Here is a 12,355-nt window from a genome sequence, read left to right as displayed (position 1 = left end):
TCAAGTCAGGAACCTAGTGCTTCAGAGACTAACATTTCTTATAAAAATACTTGGTGTTCATTTTGCCTCTTCCATCTCTCTAGTATTCCTGTTCACTTGAAAAAATCCTGACTTTGCTGAGCATGACAATTTGCCCTGGGGAAAAATTGCATTTCCAAGTTTTTTCGTTTGTCTGAATGTAGAGCTAACTGTGTAGGACTTTATCAAAACTGTTTTTGGGGTGGTGGTGGTGCCAGGGTTGGGGAGTTAAAATGTGGGACTTAGCTTGTAGGTGTCTTCTCACTGCACACCCTTTCCTGCCTGAGATAGTCTATCTAGGTGCAGTTGTGAACACAGTGTACAGCTGCAGACATGGGCAATGTGCTTCTCTCACAACTTCCGGGTGGAAGCAAGACCAGAAAGGAGCAGAAAGACAGGCTCTTAGGATACTGAAAACATCCAGTTACAGGCTCAGCATTGATCTCCTGTTTTCATGGCAGCTGCATGAAAGAAATCTCTCATCTGACAGGCCACTGTCTGTTCATTTCTTTTTTCTTTTCTACCTTTTTCCTCTTTTACCAGTTCATTACATTGACATTGTGAGTAAAAATGGAGAAGGCATCTTGTATGTACTGAAGACACAAGAAACTGCTGGTATGTTGTGTGGCACAATTGAAATGTGATTTTGAAACATTTCAGTAGTGTGGGAAATAAATGTGTTCGTTAATTATGAGGCCAGAACAGATATTTCACAACACAGTGTCCTTGGAGTTTTAACTGTATACCACCTTAGGAAGAGCAAAATGTAGTATGTGATTGTGTGCCTCATACCTGTAAATTTATCTAGCACATATGCAGGAGGCTAAGTAGGGAGGACTAAGTGAATTCCAGGGCAGCCTGGGCTACAGTGATACCATCTCAGATAACAAAACAACACAAGAAAGAGGATAGCCTGGTGTGTTGACTCATGTCTGTAATTCCAACACTTTAGGAGGCCAAAGCAGAAGGATCAGGAAGCGGCTAGCTGGGCTACACAGGGATGTCTTGTCTCATAAAACGAGTTCAATCTAAATTTGTATTAAAGGATGCTTGTACAAGAAATTAGTTTCTCAAGTCTCAAAAGCAAATAATGTATGATCTGAAGAATCTTAATGGAAGTTATAAATGTACTGATTTTCTCCAGATATTTATTTGGACATAGAAAATTATATGTATCTGTCTAGGGAAGTGTCTGATAACTCACCTTTCTGTTTTTCGGGTTTTTTTTTCCCGTGTGTGTGTGTGTGTGTGTGTGTGTGTGTGTGTGTGTGTGTGTGTATGTGTGTGTGTCAGGATACATGTATGTCATGGGCATGCAAGTGCCCACGGAGTCCAGAAAAGGGTATCAGATTCTCTGGAGTTGCTGTTACACACAGTTGTGAGTCACTCATTATGGGTGCCAGCGAAGAGATGAAGTGCTTTTTAAAACTTGATATTAGAAACTGTTGCTAATCTGTACTTCAATGGTCACTGGATAAAATAGTAAGTTTTCTAGCACTGAAAATGAGTGACGTTAGGAATATCTCTGAATTGATAGGAACTTTGTGTACCATCTGGAGAATGATCTATGACAGCCACATGTTTGGTGTTACGTGAGTTTATTAGATAACAACCAGGAAGAAACAAATCAGCAAGCAGCAGACAGGTAGTAAAATATCAGACCCATCATCCAGCAGGAACTGCTGGGGAGGACCCCCAAACAGAGATACCAGTCAGCTGAAGGCCCTGATCAACCAAGAGAAAGCCAGGCATGATGTCTCCACCCTGGGTGAGATTTCCAACTAGACATTCCCAACACATTTAATATCATGGGCCAAACAGAAGCCTAGTCTTTAGCTTTGAGAAGCTGCTTTGGTTTACCTCCCAACAGTGTTCATGGGCCCAGTATTTCCAGATGATGTACTCCCATTCTCAAAGCCATGGCATTTACATTCAGGCTGTTTGCTGTTCTCTGTTCTTTACTGTAGATCCAGGGGAACCAGCCCAACCCTGGACAACACTTAAAACACACATGGGTCGGAAGTGAGGGGGCTAACCTCACCTCCACAGCCTGCTTCTCTGTCAACTTAAACAGTACATGACTACTTACTAACATAATGTGTGTTATAGAGGCACAATCTCCAAATCCCCTTTGTCCATGGTTCTAGAACACAAAAGTATATACATTTGGCAATGGTAAAATAAACCTTTTGCTATATTAACCTAAGTCCACAGCAATATCTTTTAGTAAAATTACCTTTAAAGAACAAATTTTATAGTCCCAGCATTTGGGGGGCAGAGGCAGGAAGATACCTGCACATTTGGGTCAGCCTGGGCTACACAGGAAGACCATGTGCAACAAAACCACACAGAGGCGCACGTGGGGCAGCCATGCAGAACTAGTTAAGATGGTTTCTACACATTCTTTGACATCACGGCATTGCAGTGACATGTGAAGGTCTTACTCAACATTTCCTATGATTTTATTCTTCTTTTCTTCACCTGGAGAAACTGTTTCAAGGCTGGGATTAACTATTTCTTCAGGAAAGCAAGAGGTGAGGAGACACAGAAACACCTACGTGCTGGACCTACTGTGCAGACCAAACAGGGGCGTCCAGGCAAAGCACCAACAGTCTCCGCGTCTCTCAGATGTTAGGTGATGGACGTTTTCTACATCACATCTCCCTGTATCATCTGCTTACACATTTCTATCTCCCTCTAAATTTTCAGAATCTGGAATGGAGGTAAGAATGACATCTAGTATTTTATCTCCAGGAAAGAACCCATAGTACTTGAACAGCAACAATGTACATATTCCTGAACTTCATTGAATGAACTAAAAAATTAAAAATATTCTGTTATTGGATGAATTTTTTTAATTTATTTTATTCTTTGTGTATGGGTGTTTTGCCTTCAAGTATGTCTGTGTATCACATGCATGCTGGAGGCTAGAAGAGGGCTTCAGATTCCCTGGAACTGGAGCCACAATGTGGGTATGGGGAGTCTAACCTGGGCCCTCTTGAAGAGCAGCCAGTGCTCCTAACCAAGGAGCCATCTCTCCAGCACCAAGAAAATTTAAAAATACAAAGGAGCTCTGTGGTTAAGAGCATCTGTTGCTCTTGTGTAGGACCTGAGTGCTGTTCCCAGAACCACATCAGGCTGTTCACAGAAGTCTGTAACTCCAGCTCAGGGATCCAGCACCGCTGGCCCCTGCAGGGCCCTGGACTCGTGTTCACATACCCCCACACAGGCACATACTAAAAACACCACAAATGAGACCACGGAAACCAGGCAGACAGTGACTTGCCTAATGTGACGTGAAGTGACTTTGAAATCCAGTATTTCAGGTTTCCCACCCAGAACTGTTTCGACCTTTCTAAAGCGGCATCATGCAGTGACTGCTGCTGCTGCTTTTATTTCGCCCAGTGTAAATGGTTTCTCTCTTTCCGGTACTAAGGGTAGTTCACGTATCCTCCAATGGGGCCAGCAGCGAGTGGGCCATAGTCATCTTCCAATTTTTAAAAAGAGCTAATTATTCAGCTTTATTATAAGCACTCAAAAATATGTGGCTGCCTCATATCAGCCTATGTTCCTTGATATAGATAAATTAAAAAATGCAAAAGTAATTCTGGCTTAATTTCCAGACGCTAACTCCACATTTCCAGTATCAGCCCGCCATCTTGTTGCCCTGTACTCTCATTCAATTTCACCAGCTTATCAACTTAGCACCCAGTCATCGTCTACCATTAGGTCCTGTGCAGATGAACTTACACACACACACACAGGGTGGGGGGTAAACTGCATGTGTTGCATGTGTAGATGTGTGTGGGAGCACGTGGAGGAGGCAAGAGGACAAACATTCTTTCCACCACATGAGCTCTGGTGGTTGAACCCAGGTCACATGAGGCTTGGCAGCAAGTTACCCCTAACACCCCTCCCCAAACTGATTTTCTATGTAGCTTCAGACCCAGACAAACTTCATTCCAGAAGATTCTGGCAAACCTTAGATGGATCAACGCTAGCTGCTACAACGGAAGCAAGTCATATAAAAATAGATGATGGCCCACACCTATACCAGCACTCAGGAGGCCGAGGTAGGAACATTGTGATGTCAAGGCCAGCCTGAGATATATAGCAAGACTCTGTGTCCAAATAAACACAAAAATTCTCTAAGATAAGCACTCAAAAGCATTTGAATATTTATTGAATAAATTATGCATACACATGAACTAAAAATGAATGTCCTGGTGGATGTTGTGGCACACACACCTGTAATCTAAGCACTTGGGGCACTGAAATATGGGGGATATGAGTTTGAGGTCAGCCTGGGCTACATAACAAGACTGTCAATGAAACAAAACATGAGAATGTGACTGTTTTGATCAGGCTAATGTGAACATCACTTGTGTAAATGAGGTAATAATAGTATTTGTAGATTTTGTCAACAGGAACAGTGTTTCCTTCCACTCTAATAGGATTATAGTTTTGTGTGTACTTTGTGTGTAGTCTTAGTTACTACATAAACCTTCCATCAGGCAGTCCAGGTCTCTTAGAAATGTTGAGTAAGTGTTGCACTAATAAAAGCAGTTATCTCCTATGTTAGCTCTCCTGGCATTTCTGATTAAACGAGGTGATGTGTAAAGACAACAGAATAGCACCTGGCACATGAGCATTAACTATTACTGAACGTTTTCACTTCCTCCAGAGCCAGGCTTTGCCTTGGCTTTCCAAGCCTCTTAGGATTTTAAGTTGGCATTCTTTAGCTGCTCAGCACAAAAGATTTGAAATCTCCAATGCACTGACTCTGAGAAAAAGCTACCTACAAATGTTTACTTGGTTAGTAAAAATAGAAAAAAAGGTAAGTAGGCCACAGGAATGCAGGCTTTAAGTCCCCCTTTCCATATTTAAAGCACTGTGTGGCTATTATCTTAGGGCCTTAAGCTTTTCTATCACTGAGCACCCCTAACTCCTAGTCTATTGTTTAAAACTTAAATTTCAGATTATTCTCTTCATTACCAAGGATATCAGATTTAGGGAATGGTAGGGAAGAGGAGAGCCCAGGAATAGACCTAAAGTCCAAAGATTAAATACAGCATACTCTTTGGTGTCAGGAAGGGAGTTTGTTAGGTTGGAAGAGCAGCATTTGCCTTTTATACCACTGGCTCAGTTACTGGGAGTGGGGACTAATATGGAATCAAGATTTTGCTAGAAAAAATTAATTCTGTCTCCTTTTATGAGGGTAATATATAGAAATAAATCCTTTTAAATTTAAGAGAACAGTGTACATTATGTGTGATATAACTTCTAATTTTATCAAAATAAGAATGCTTCATTGTCTGCCCCATGGGCCTGTGGCCAAGCAGGACAGTACAGTCTGAGCTGGATGCCAGGAGGCTGGCTTTGTAGATTTGCTGTTACAAATCAGTAATACTGCTCATGCCACTGGTTTTTTAAGTTGCACAATTTAATTTAGTTTTTACCATTAACAAGGATTAATCACAAAAAGGGAAACAGCTTGCAGTTTTCTGTATAAGGTCTCTACAGGGAACCCACTGTGATGTCCTGTCTTCTGAAGTCAACACTCAACACAGGACTGGTAATTCAGACAAGAGCAATAAAACTATCAGCTTCCTAATTTAAGGAACATGTGGCCTTGGACAGAAAAGTTCCAAACACTTGCAGACCCCTAGGAAAACCAGTGCTGTCGAGCTGAGTCCTTTCCATGTCTGAGCCTCCTCTCTGACCTGGGAGTACAGAGTCGAGTCTCACAGACACACCTCAGGTCAGCAGGAAGAGAGTTTAGGCTCAGCTTCTCTCCTTCTCTTACGTCAGAATGCCAACTTCTCACTTCAGTTCTCACAGTCAGGGATTTTTTTTTTTTTTTTTTTTTTTTTTTTTTTTGGTGAAGATTGTAGTTTAAACCACCACCCAATTGCCAGATGAGAAAACAATCAGACTAGGAAGTCTGAGAATGTAGACAAGTGATACTGTTGAGATGGTTTTGTTTCACAGCAGGTTAATGAACATAGTTTTCGTTTTGAAAATGCTCGAGATCAAACTCAAGTCTTCCAATGTGAGGCAAGCCTCTTCCAGGACATAAATCCAGTAAGTTTACCAGCTTTTAGGTTTGGGGGCGGCAAACAAGGGCTGCCGAGACAAACTGCTAGGCTTTGGGATGGTACCATCCTTTCAGGAGCCTCTTTACACAGCACCCTCTGCAAACCTTAAGTGCCCTAAGTACCAGATAGTACTTTAAACCCTCCATATAAAAGGGACCAATCTGACTTGGTAAAAAATGAGCCCTCCCTACAGCTCTTCCAGTGAAGAATTTTCTGGCAAAATCTGCTGAACAGTTTGAGACACATCATATATCCTCAAAAGCAGTTACTTCTTGAACATGTCACTGTTACGGTGGGAACGCGGCACAAGGCCACCGCTACCACAGCCTGTCCCTTTTATCCAACGTACCCACTCTCAGATAGCTAATCTGCATATATGCAACATGCAAAGTGAACATTATTTTGCCAGCTTCAAAGGTACTTGGGGGAACAAAAAGAACTTGCTAGTTTCAAGGGTGGCAAACAACTTGTAGTTTCAACCTTGGATTATAGCTGTTCCGTTTACACCCACAGAGGCAGTGCTCATCAGTCTGCTCAGCTTCTGCACCACAGCGTCTCTTCTAATATTCTGGCACCTTGCACTTAATGGTTCACAGCTGCAGTAGACAGCTTGGAAACAGTCCTTTCTCTTCCTCATTCCCTACTTCCCATCAACTCCTGGGTGGGTTCTAGTTTGCCTTAAACACAAATTAACTAACAAACAAAAAAGGCAAACACGGCCTTTAAGAGACCATCCATTAACTATGAATGCTGCTTCCTAATAACCAAGTTTTTTCAGATCAGGTTGATTTTAACACCACCTCGCATTTAACTGCGCGTTCTCCAAACCACAACCCACAGAAAGCAGGTTGGAAGTAAGTTTGCTGGCCGCAACCCCGCAAACTTAACCCTGTTGTGTGCTGTCCGTGTAAACACAGGCAAGATTCCCATCTTACTCAATTTCTGCATTTTAAAACGGGACTAGAGGGGACGGGAAGGTGGCTCAGTGGGAAAAGTACTTCCTTTGCAAGCATGAGAACCTGAAATTGAATCCTCAGACCCATACCAAGTCAGGCATGGAAGGGTCTGTCTGTAATCCCAACGTTCCTATGATGAGATGGGAGGCGGAGAGAAGCTTGCTGGCCAGCCAATGTGGCAAACACAGCAGTGGGCAAGAGACCCTGTCTCAAGAGATGAGGATTGACATGGGAGGTAATACACATGCATCATGACACATGGCATGTTCAGGGTGTGTGTGCACATTTTCACATATACATGAAAAAAATTAAAATTGGGGACTAGACTACCCAGTTGTGACTCCTATGGATCAATGCCTGGAACAAAATCAAGTGCAATGATGGCCCTTAATTGGACTGAAGGCTCACTCAACCAGAAAGCACCCCTGGTACTGGAAACTTAGCCAACTCCCCGGGGCTAGTCAGGTCCTGGATCTTAGACGAGAACAACTTCTTGTCACTTTATGAAATCAGCATGGTTCCTGACTGCATTCTACATACTTACCCTTATGTCCACAGATTAGTGTAACTTCCACTGCGGATTAAAGCCGCTTCCCTGTGCAGCAGATGAAGACACATACAGAAAACTACAATGGATCAAAATGCAGAGAACAATTGACTGGGGTGCCCAGGCCCTATGGATACATCCACAACACAAGTCCTGCACCTAAGACTCAGGGAACATTATCGAAGAAGGAACAGATTATAAGAGCCAGAGGGCCAGGGAGAACGCTGTGAGGGTCTCTCTCTTAGAAATAAGAGGGAGGCTTGACCCATTATATCTCAACAATATGACTTCCTAAACAAGCCTGGAATAAGGACACAATAGACTTGCTAAAGTGGAAGGGGAAAATCCCACTGGGTCCTAGCCTCTAGAGCAGCAGTTCTCAAGCTTCCTAATGCTGCTACCCTTTAATATGGTTCATGCTGTGGTGACCCCCAACCATAAAACTATTTTGTTGCTGCTTCATAACCATAATTTTGCTGTTATTAATCATAATACAAATATCTGATATGCAGGATATGTGATATGCAACCCTCAAAGGTGTCGCAACCCATAGGTTTAGAATTGCTGCTCGAGACAAAGAATTAGTCAAATAAGGAAAGCTGACAATGGGGGAATTAGTTTTTCCCAGGGATGAGCCCCCTAATTGGATATAAAAATATCAAGTGGTATGCACTGTAATCATATACACACAAGCAACACTAGAAACAGCGATTGCATTTATGTATATAAGTATGTAACAACAGTTATTTGGCCATGAACTTAAGGGAGGGAGGATGAGGGAACATGGAAGAAGTGGGGAAAGGGGAGAAATGATGTAGTTAGAGTTTAATTAAGAAATGGTGTTGGGAGTTGGTGGTGTGAGAATAGGTAGCAGAAAATTAAGTTCCTAACAGGCACACTCAAGCAGCTGATAAAAGTTCATGGTACATCTTACCAAAAGCAATCTACAGATTCAATGCAATCCCCATCAAAATCCCAACACAATTCTTCACAGACTTGGAAAGAAAAATACTCAACTTCATATGGAAAAACAAAAGACCCTGGATAGCTAAAAGAATCCTATATGATAAAGCAACTTCTGGAGGCATCACCATCCCTGACCTCAAACTCTACTATAGAGCTATAGTAATAAAAACAGCTTGGTCCTGGTATAAAAACCGACATAAGGACCAATGGAATCGAATTGAAGACCCTGACATTAATCCATGCACATATGAACACCTGATTTTTGACAAAGAAGTCAAAACTATACAATGGAAAAAAGAAAGTATCTTCAACAAATGGTGCTGGCATAAGTGGATGTCAATATATAAAAGATTACAAATAGATCCATATCTGTCACCATGCACAAAACTCAAGTCCAAGTGGATCAAAGACCTCAACATAAATCCAGTTACACTAAACTTAATAGAAGAGAAAGTAGGAAGTACTCTTGAATGCATTGGCACCGGAGACCACTTCCTAAATATAACACCAACAGCACAGACACTGAGCACAACAATTAATAAATGGGACCTCTTGAAACTGAGAAGCTTTTGCAGGGCAAAAGACACGGTCAATAAGACAAAAAGACAGCCTACAGAATGGGAAAAGATCTTCACCAACTCCACATCTGACAGAGGATGATCTCCACAGTATATAAAGAACTCAAGAAACTAGACATCAAAATACTAAACAATCCAATTAAAAATGGGCTAAAGAGCTAAACAGAGAATTCACAAAACAAGAATCACAAATGGCTGAAAGACATTTAAAGAAATGCTCAACATCCTTAATCATCAGAGAAATGCAAATCAAAACGACTCTGAGATACCACCTTACACCTGTCAGAATGGCTATGATCAAAAACACTAATGACAGTCTAGGTTGGAGAGGATGTGGAGCAAAGGGAACACTCCTCCACTGTTGGTGGGAATACAACCTTGTACAACCACTGTGGAAATCAGTATGGTGGTTTCTCAGAAAATTAGGAATCGAACTACCTCAAGACCCAGCCATACCACTCTTGGGCATATACCCAAGGAATGCTGATTCATACCACAAAGATACATGCTCAACTATGTTCATAGCAGCACTATTTGTAATAGCCAGAACCTGGAAACAACCTAGATGCCCGTCAACTGAATAATGGATTAAGAAAATGTGGTACATATACACAATGGAGTACTACTCAGCAGAGAAAAACAATGAAAGCATGAAATTTGCAGGCAAATGGATGGAACTAGAAAAAATCATCCTGAGTGAGGTAACCCAAACCCTGAAGGACAAACATGGTATGTACTCACTCGTAAGTGGATTCTAGATATAAAATAAAGAACAATCAGACTACAACCCACAGAACCATGGAGGCTATATATATAGCATGGGGGACCCTAGGACGACTATGGCTTATAATAAGTTTTGGTTTTACTCAATTACTGAGCAAGCCTCAATGAAACATTTCACTATTAAGATAAGAATACATATTGTATCAAGCTGATAATAGAAAAATAAATTAATTTTAAAACATAAAAAATAAAAAAAAATAAAAGAAAAATTTGAACTATTAAAAAAAAAACCAAACAAACATTTTACTAAAGTAAAAAAAAGGGGGAACTAGGGACCTATCATTCCTCTCCACATTCTATTCTTTCCATTGTTTTATATATTTTAAATTTTTTATCAGTGGATTCTGCCGGAGTATCTGCTGCAGATAAGCACTGGAGGGCTCCTGTTGCAAATCACCCTCTGGAGCGATGGAAGGATCTTTCTACTGGCACTTGGAAGAGACCTGATCTGGTGTTGGTGTGGGCCCGGGGTTCCGTTTATGTCTTTCCTCAGGACAATGAGATTCCTCTTTGGATTCCTGAGCACTGTGTGCACCCTGTGGCTGCAGCTGAAGCCCAACATGACAGAGACCTATTGGGCCTTCATGAAAAACTCTCCCCTTCTGATGCCAATGGGGATTGAGAGCCCAATATGGCCAGCTTTGGCAAGCATTAACGTAAGCCTAGGAACTGTAGCCATGCGGTTGGATTCTCCAGAAGGTAATGTACAGTAACTGCTTTTTCAAGTATGTTTGAGAACGTGTCACCCAGACACCTTGGAGATTAAGAATAACCCTGAAGGTCACTGACCTCCATTTGTTAACAGTGGCATGCCAGCTAAGCCTTTTCATTTTTACAGTCCTCTTCAAGCTGGTGTAGTACCTAGTTTTCAGGAGTGACTCTGTGCAACATTTATTGGTCTCCTGAAATTCATTTAGCCCCCCTTTGAAGATACCTTAAAATTTATGAGCCTGAATGTAGCCATTATAAGACCATTAGTTCTGCTCCTTGTGAGCTGCCTGTTTTTTCTTTATGGTTCTTAGTTGTTCTTTTGCAGAGCTGCCAGCTTAAGTCATGCTGGGATCAAGAAAAATGGGCCTTGGCGGTTTGTGTTCCTGGAGTTGTGTCCATGCCAGTGGATGTTCACATGCTCCAGAAGAGAATTTGACATTGCTGCTGCCGTTGTTGCTGTTATAGCAGTGGTGGCCACCACTGCTACTGTTTCTGGGATTACCATTTCATAATTGCTTACTACAGCTAGCACAGTGGAGACCCTGGCAGCAAAAGTAGCTACCACAGTTAGTTATTCTTTCATTCTGTTGGGCATGATAAATTTAATTCAATAGTTATAAACATTTCGATTGGCTTTGAAAATTATAAATTTATAAACTCAAGTTCCATTTGCTTTTGGGATACCATCTTACAAGGACTCCAATTTGCAGTAAGGCTCATTAAGGAAGGGAATGGCTCAGTTGCCTTTAGCCTACTGGCTATGAGCAGGATAGGACCTCTGTTGGTCTTTTCTGTGTCGAACACACAGATTGCAAGCCCAGTGCCACTTTGAGATCTTTGGCAGCAGTTAACTCTGCAGCTTACACACGATTGAGCCTATATGATAATGAGTATTCAGAGACGGGTAATGCCTGGGGGACGCTCACCAATCTAAGACAGAGCGCCTGTGTGGCCTGGGCAGGCATCTACCATGATGGGTAAGGTGACCTGCTGATGTCCCACGCAACCTAAGTCAGAAGCTAATTTTTTAGTAGAAGGGGGACCTGTAGGGTCCTGGCCCGTTTTGGGTAACTGTTGCCTTGCTTGCTGACTTTGACCTTGATATCCTCCCTATGCTAATTCCCTGCCAGGTTCCACCCTCCTGAATGCTTAAGGGAAGTTCCTTGTCTGTGTATCCTGCATAATGGGCATTAACAGCTTAGATGCAAGATTGTAAAACATCGGTATCGAACTTCTGCCCTCTGGGGTTCTCCCATTGTGCTGTAAGCCTGTATTTAAGACCTCTTCCCTCCTTCAATAAACAGCATTCAGCATTAAATAAAATAAAATACATAAATAAATAAGCCTTAAAAAAAAAAGTTCATGGTCCAGGGTAGATGTAGAGTGGGAAGAGCAAAGACAGACTGACTTCTAAGTCTCCAAAACTAAATCTTATTGTCACTAGCTCACCTGATATATGGGAAATAGGGTTGGGAAGGCTGGATATAGCACATTTCTGCCGAACTTAATAGAATTCAATTACAAAGCTTTCTCCCCCTCCCCCTCAAGGGCACTAAAAAATGTTCTTATTCTTTTACTCAGAATATTTTAATTGCTTCTACTCTGTTATTATGTGCTCTAGAATGGATTTCCTGTGGAAGGCATTCTTTTATGCTTCACAGATTTATACACTGCAAGGTCATCTTCACTGAATTGATC

This window comes from Peromyscus californicus, unplaced genomic scaffold (genome assembly GCF_007827085.1).
Source record: "Peromyscus californicus insignis strain IS unplaced genomic scaffold, ASM782708v3 Scaffold_5__1_contigs__length_169319896, whole genome shotgun sequence".
NCBI classification, from domain to species: domain Eukaryota; kingdom Metazoa; phylum Chordata; class Mammalia; order Rodentia; family Cricetidae; genus Peromyscus; species Peromyscus californicus.
Note: the sequence above shows the minus strand (reverse complement) of the source record.